The sequence below is a fragment of the Chamaea fasciata genome, unplaced genomic scaffold (genome assembly GCF_029207755.1).
Source record: "Chamaea fasciata isolate MVZ Bird 193981 ecotype frontalis unplaced genomic scaffold, bChaFas1.0.hap1 SCAF_3, whole genome shotgun sequence".
Lineage (NCBI taxonomy): Eukaryota > Metazoa > Chordata > Aves > Passeriformes > Sylviidae > Chamaea > Chamaea fasciata.
The window spans coordinates 44,200,862-44,208,813 of NW_027094088.1; the positions used below are offsets into that span (position 1 = coordinate 44,200,862).

A 7,952-nucleotide genomic window follows, 5' to 3' on the forward strand; every position below is an offset into this window, starting at 1 on the left:
TTAGCACAGAGTGCTTCTGGGCACAGCTCTATTGCCAGGAAAAAGCATGATGAAAAGCATACTTTCTTTGATGAAGCTTCATTCGAGTGGTTTCTGGGTAAAGGTGAATCTAATATGTATCATATTTGTCTGATGGCAAACTTGCTTAAGAGTGCACTTGTGAAATCCATCTGACTAGATATCCTGAGAAAATTTTCATTAAACGTCTGTGAGCTTTGAATCATTCCATTGTTGTCAGGGTTTCAGCTGGAAATTGTTCTGGATGCAAAGGAATGGCAGGTCACTAATGGCTTATTTCTTATTAAATGCTTTGGGGTTTAGGAACTTAAAGGATATGCAGATATTTTTCTCGTTTACGGATTCACATGAAGCAAAATACTAGATGAAGATAAATAACCAAAGCAACTTGCTTTTTGCTTGAGAAGTAAAGACACAGGTTATAGCTATGTTAAAAAAAATGTGTGAAAATATGTGAAAAGGGCTTTTGACCCTCTGTAAGAGAACCGCTCTATCACTGATCCATATTAGCAAGCCTTGAAATGCAACTGCTGTGGGCCAAGGAGAAAGGTATGTACCAGAAAGGTTATGTCACAGAGGGAGACTCAGTATATCTGGCTTAACTACCCAACTCAGTTGCTCATGTCCTATCATTTTATCCATCTTTCTTGGTTTAGCACAGCAATTTCAGAGCATCAAAACAAATTGATTGCTTGTGGGTTTAGAGTTAGGTCCTCTGCTGGATAGCCCTTAAATCCTCTCATCAAAAATGGCAAGCATAAGATGCCCTTCCTGACGGCTTCAGCCTGAAAAGAGCAGTTTCATGCTCCAGGGAACTGCTGAAAAGATACAAAGGCTGTATCCGCTGGACACCCTCCCTGTCACCTCTGCTCATGAGCAAAGCTTTGTGAGTTATCTCCCAGCTTTCACCGGAGGGGGAAAAAAGTAATCACAGCTTTCCTGATTTAGTCCCCCCCTCAGTGGACTTTCATATGCATAGGGCCACATGACAGTGTCCCTGCTATCCCAGCCTGCTGTCAATTCAGCCTTCTCTCACTTCATTTTCTTGGCTGCTAAATGATGCTGAACACATTCAGCACATCAGTTGCAGTGAAACAGGGGTCTAATACAGTGAAATGAGAAGCTCTATGGAAACACCTCCCAAAATAATGAAAGGTGTGATGTAAAACTGGCTTAGGTGTTTGAGTGCTGTGTCTGCATGTCACATAACTGTGATGTTGGCCTACAGCCGGTGGTAGGAGACTTCACAGTGCAAGTTACACTAGATCAGGTCCAGAACCCCCAAGACACCTCCCATACCTCCAGATGCAGGTTAAAGCTCTTCATCCCTGCTGTATCCCAGGCAGTTCTTGTCTCTTCCCTTGCACAAATGACTTTTAAGATGACCAGGAACAAGCAGGGAGATGCCACAGCCATTGCTCTTGTCCCTCAGCTCTCTGTCTCAGCCATGCTTGCCACTCTCCACTCAAAGGAAGTGAGGTCTGATCACGGTGGGTATTTTGGGGGTAATGTGTTAAAAAAGCTGCTTCACCATTCTCACCTGGGGCTTCCCCTTGCCACCTGCCTTACCTGCAGTTGGGACTGTGCTGACTGACTCCCTGGGAGATGGCTGCTAGTGCCAGAGGTGGCAGCAGACACAAGTCCTCAGCTTCCCATGTCCCTTCAGCACCCTGTTGGGAGGCTCAGGAGCTTCATCACATCAGTGGGGCTCCTCTTCCCCACATTTCTGCCACGGTCTCTCAGCTATAACATTGCCACAAAAAATTTTGTCCAGGCACCATTGAGATGAGCTCCTTGCAGCTTTCCAGAGTATTAATGGCTGTGGCTGAAGCCCAAAGAGGGAGCAAAGTATCTGACACCAAGCAAGCTGGTGGAGGTAGAGCAAGTGAGCACCCAAGCCCTCAGTTTTTAACATGTGAGGATCATGACCTTGGGGGAAAGGAGGAAGTGATTTTCCAGTGTTACTGAGAGGAATAGAGGCAGAGAGTTATTGGGATCTCCCAATAGCACCCAAAAAATGCATTATGTGATCAGGAATAAATTCAGATTTACTAATTCCCAGAGCTGTGGCAGCCGTTGTACTGATTCCTGCCCAGTACGGGCCGTCAGGCTTCCTTCAGCCTTTTGAAATGACAGCCAGCTATTTATAGATGCTGCCTACATTACTCCAAGGAGCAGCATCTTTCTATATTTTACGAACTCATTCCAAGTTTCCTTCAGTATTCTGCCAACACAGGGTAAATTTCTGAGAGTAATCTTCCCCTCCTTTTTCCCAGAACACAGAACATCTGGGACGACTGAGATATCATCTTGTGGCATTGGCTGACTTTTTTTTTTTTTTTTTTTTTTAACGAGTTTCTGTGTAACAACTTCATGATGTTTTTCCTGGGAGGACCACTGTCTCATCTAAAACCTTGTCTCACACATTCCTTTATGGAGGACATTTTATGCTAAAGTTCTTGAAAGAATTTCCTTTTGTGCTCTTTCCCCACCTTTCTCTGTTAAATTCCTCCCAAATGTCTCTCTGATGCTTAACCTGCAGGTCGCCCTATTCAACAAACCAAAGCAAAATGCTGGTTTGAATAAGCTCTGGAAACATTGATGTCATTTCTGAATATTAGCAGGCCACATGATACTACCAACTTCATTTGATCCCATTTGCTGAAGCAGCCTGAATTTCTCAGGGGCAGGTTTTTTTAATCCCAGTTCATTATTGTTCAAACCCATCAAGTAAATGGCTGTGGAGCGGAAGCTTGAATGGGCTTGTTTAATAGGAAAAGTCATTCATCTGCAGCATAGCAGCTCTGCAGCAAGGCTATCTTCCCTCCTGCTTCTTACTTGGTCTGCATCAGCAGCAGTGATGTTAAACCCTGGGAGGGAAATGCTGGGGAGAGTAGATCTTTGCCTTCACACTAACTGCTTTTGTTCACTCCAGAAATCCTTTCCAAAGTAAACAGTCTGATTGTTTCTATGGGTCAGCTGCCTATTTTAAATTTATTTCTCATGTATCACTTGGTACTGCTGAGGACACTGGCCCCACCGCAAGCTGTGCACTTTATCTCAGGCAGCCTCCCATTCAGGCCCCAAATGGCAACCTTGGGATCTGTTGATGCTACATTTGTAGCTCCCTACAGGTCTTATCACTGCTGCTATGGAAAGCTAAGATAGCCTGTGGAACCATGGCACCTGACAGCTCTGGAAAACTAGCCCCAAGATGTTGGGGTGGGCATGACCCTGGGAGCTAGGAGCTACCCTGATCTTCTTTACCCTCCTGATTTGCACCATGTTTGAATTAAGAGTCAGACCCTGAAATTGCCTGAACTGGTGCATGGAAATTCAGTGGAGCCCTGCCAGGTAATGGCAGATGAAGTACTGGTGTTCAAACCTATATTTTTATACATAAATTTGCTATTTTTTCCCAGCCTTTGGGTTTGCAGCAATGCCAGGAAAATGCCCTGGCTGTGTTTCCCCTATGAAAGCACAAATGTGAGATCTTGTTGGTGGACTCTTGCACCAAAGACGTGTTCAAGGCAGAAAACTGTTGGCATTGGTCAAAGTGCCACTTCTGCACCGAGCAATACATGTGGGACCCCAGCCTATCCCCTGCTCCCTGCCTGCTAAAACCCAACTGAAACTCATTACATACCAGGAATACCAGCATCCCCACAAAGCCTGTGCTGGGTGGAGGAGGAGGAGGCTCTCCCTCTCTCCCTTTTTTTTCCTTTCCGCCCAGCTTAGCTAGTTCTTTGGCAGAGCCCCAGGACTTGGAAGGGGGGAGCAGAGGGGGGCTTGGGAGGGCAGCAACTTCCCAAGCTTACCCATGGCCTCATTTTGATCTGCAGTACTGCCTGCTCATTTCCACTTCACAGATGCTGCTGAGCTCTGCCACGAAGAGACAAATCCCAGAAGGGGAAGGGAGCGTGGTGGGGAGGGAAGAGATGAAAGCAGAAAAGAGCTGCATTTATTAAGCTGTTTTTCTTTCAGTGAAAAGAAGCATTTATCAGTGATTTCATATGTCATGTGAGATGTGGCTCCCTGCCAATTTCTAAGGATGCAAACAAGGCGCTGACATCATACACTAAATATAGAGCAGTTCTTGCTTTAGGTGAATAAATAATGCAGATGCAAAAGCCCAGGTTTTCAGTTACACATTCATTACCATCCGTCTGTCAGGTTCTCATCATCAGGAGAAAAACGTCCAACTCCAGCAAGGATTGACAGGTGAAGAATGCAAAACAACTGCAGAAAATAGGTGATTAAGCAGAATTTCCTTGTTCTCTGCTTTTTTTCCCTTACGGCTACATTTCATTTCAGCAGTAATCCATGGTACAGCTTTTCTAGCACAGCTCTGCTGCCTCCCTCCCTTTCCCTTCAAGCCAAGCTGGAGTGACAAGCCTGGGTGGGGAGAGCCTGAACAATGAACACAGCCAAAATGTGGAAACTTCCCTAGGCACTTAGCAAGGGAAAAAAAGCAGAAGAAAGGAAATGGGGGGGGGAAAAAATAAAAGGCTCTGATCAGACTGTGCAAGCAGTAAAGCAGCAGCATCCCCCAGCAAAGCAGTTTTCTGTGCCCTGTCAGAGAGAGGTTTTAATTATGGTCTCCCAGTGCTAATCATTCTTGACTCCTCTATTGTTGTTTTCTTTTTTTTTTTTCTTTTTTCTTTTTTTTTTTTTTTGAGGCACCCATTTTAACAATCACACAAGCAAACCTGTAACTGGTTCCATGGCATATTATTTTAGCTCTCAGAAAGCCCTCCAGGAAGGATTACAATTGGTAATAAAGCTGAATCGATAACTTTCTCCCTTTTCCTCCTTCAGATCAAAGGCCCTGAGCAGGAGGAAGCATCCCCAACCCATCCTTTCTGGGAGAGAACAGAGACAGGAGAGTGGGAAACAAGAAGACAATGCGCCATCAAAGCTGCCGCAAGGTGTTGGATCAATGACAACATCTGCATGAGGGTCTGGGCTACAATAGAAGCTGTTACCATGGAAACAGGTGCAAAAGCATCAGGCGGGAAGAAGCAGGCAATGATGAAAGGTGAGAAAGAGGGAGAGAGTATTTTTAGCTCCCTTAGGAGGAACACTATACAATGACATCACCCTATCTCATTATTAGCACCGTGCTGTACAACACATTGTGGCACCTGCCCCAGAATGCTAAATGGGAAAATGTTATTATGGATGTGAATTATAAATACTGCAGTGAAACTTGAGCTTGGGAGTTATTAGACATCACTATTCTGTAATAAAGGAGAGCATTTAATACATTGTGCTGTAGAGATTCAGTGTACAGTGTAAGACGCATCATGTCTAGAATTTTAATATTCTCAGAAAGTAATTATGACTCATCCTTTTATTGTTATTAAGAAGCAGAGTGAAAATAATTTTACACATTGATATCCCACACATCAACAAGCCTTTTGCGCTGGAGAAACATGGTCTAATTTTCCAGAGCTCTGCGTGCCAACATGTTCTGAGTGAATGTGGTAGTAGTCATAGGTGCTCGGCACTGCCAAAAATCCAGCCATCTGTGTCACATGTGAATGAAGCCTCATTAATCTCAAAAATACAAAGTGTATGTCTCACTGCCTGTGTTCAGCTCCTTTGGAAGGGCCAGACCCCTTTTGCAGTAAAGGACTAGTAGATACCCATAACATCTGCTGAAGCCCTGATTCCAGGCAGGGAAAAAATTCTGGCAGTCAGACATCGCTCCTGGCTGCCAAACAGAGGCGAAAACCTCCAGCCTGGGGAGTTGAAACAAGCTGGGGCTCATCTGCCTTGTGCCAAGAGGTGGGTGCCTGCAGCTCACCACACCAGAGAGGCTGGAATCACTATTCCTGTCATGCTGCTCACAGTGAAATCAGAAAGATAAACCCAGAGGAATGTGTGTTCCTTGTGACTACAGAACTCTGTGCCCGCTCCCAGCCCTGGAATAACTATTGATAAATGTTGCGCTCAGCCAGAGCGTGTTGGGGGCACCGGGGCCTGTCACTGGAGATAGGCAGGGACTGAAATTCCCAACCCGTGCTGATACCCACCAGTGCTGCCAAAACAGCGGCGGGTGAGTGACAGGGCTTGCCCTGGCTTCTGCCCTGTGCACAGCAGAGCACGTGGGCACTCAGCCATTTGTTTTCGCAGTTTGGCCGGATCCTGCGTCAGCAGGCCGGAGCAGGAGTGGGTGACCGGGGCGGCACCAGGCATTGATGCCAAGGGTGTAGGGCAGGCGGTGGAGCATGGCCTGTTGCAAGGAGCCAGCCAGGCTGATGTCATGCTGTAGCCCTCTTCCTTGGTGAGCTAAATATACCCTCCCTGCGCCCCACCGCCTGTCCCAGGAGCACGGGTGGGCTGGGGGCAGCAGTGAGAGGCTGGGGGCACAGCTGAAGCCCTGGCCTCGCCTGCCCTGCCATAAAAGGCGCTGGTGCACAACCCAGCCAACTGGGGAAACAGAGCAAGAAATAGCACAGGGACCATGGTGGATGACAAGAAACATGAGCAAGCCAGGGAGTTACCACCTAGCGGCACGCAGGGGGGGGCTTACAAGCAAGGACAACTGGTAGCATAACCTGATTTTCCTTTTGGTTCGGCTTTTTTCACCATGCGATTACAATGCGCACTCTTCTCTCTGTTTGAGCTATCTTTCCTACAAGATCTGACTCTTTAAATATATAATAAATAGTGAAATGTATTGATGTATATATGCTACTTCTGATCCATATTCAGGGGGAGAAGACGAAGGTTATCCAACACAGCACAGCTCAGGCTGCGGAAGGTCCCATAGGGCACATCTACAAAGAAGGGTAGGAAAGGTGAGTGAATTTAGCTGAACTTGAAATCACAACACCTGAAAACATTTTCTTTCCTAGTATAAACCCAGCCTTCTTTCTCCAACATCCCTGAGTCTATTGTACCTAATCCTCATGATGATTAACCAGACCATGCCTGAAACAGCATCCGTTTTTTATCATATCACTGGCTAACTTGAACTATCCTGCACATCAGCTTCACTCAGGTTAACCTTACCCCCATTTCCTAGTTAAGCTAATGCCCAGCACAATGCTGAACTGCTTCTGCTTTCTTCCTGGCACCTCGTGTTTTGGCACTTCTCACTTTATTTTTGGGGAAGGAGGTTACTGTTCTACATCTTACAGTATTAGTGCTGGATATAGATGAAACAATATTTCATGTGACTTATCATATAATTTGTCTTGTATGTTAGCTTTGGCACTACCAGCATTGTAGTTATGCCAGTAGAGAAACTTTGATCTAAGTGTAAAACTCAGCCAGGCTTGATGTAGGGTTGCAGAAAATAATTTCAAATCTGAAAAATCTAGCCTGTGCTTTTGGGGATACAAATGCTTTTGATACCCTAAATATCACACTCTATAGGAGGTATGACCTCTCTGCTAAAATCAAGTACCATTTTAGGACAACATTAGGAGTCACGCTGGGCACGTGTGGAATTCACCAGACACATTTTGGGCACTGCCCCAATCTGAATCACTGCAGTCGTGGACATGTATGGCTCAAGAGACCATACAGCTCTTTTTCCCCTCCCCTTCCCTCTCTTCCTAGCTGATATCCCTGACTGATATGTGTTTAACCTTTTGACAATATCCTTGGTGACAGGAACAGCCCTCAGCCAGGGCTCACCTCACTTGCTAGTTACAGCATGTTTTCCTCTAGCTGTAACCCAGCTTACTCTGACTGAGAAAGAGCTCAACTTCTGTGCCTACCTGAAGGCTAGTTGGTCTAATGGCAATCCTTAAACGTTTGACATGCTACCACGTCTGCCCTCATCCTCCAGTCATCCTTCCTGAACAAACCAGTTCTTTCAATTTCTCCTTGTAAGCCAGGTCTTCCAGGTCTATCACCATGCCCCTCTCTGTTCCATGCTCACCTGCATCATCCCTGGACCAGCAGGACGCTGTTCTCTG

The 7,952-nt window shown here is 45.9% G+C and overlaps 1 long non-coding RNA gene across 1 annotated transcript; it reads left to right on the forward strand.

The window, feature by feature from the left end:
- The first annotated feature begins 4,150 nt into the window (after positions 1 to 4,150).
- Positions 4,151 to 6,823, forward strand: LOC136287699 (uncharacterized). The gene is made up of 3 exons (XR_010720268.1): positions 4,151 to 4,270; positions 4,837 to 5,056; positions 6,739 to 6,823. It is a non-coding gene; the product is annotated as an uncharacterized lncRNA (long non-coding RNA).
- Positions 6,824 to 7,952: the final 1,129 nt, after the last annotated feature.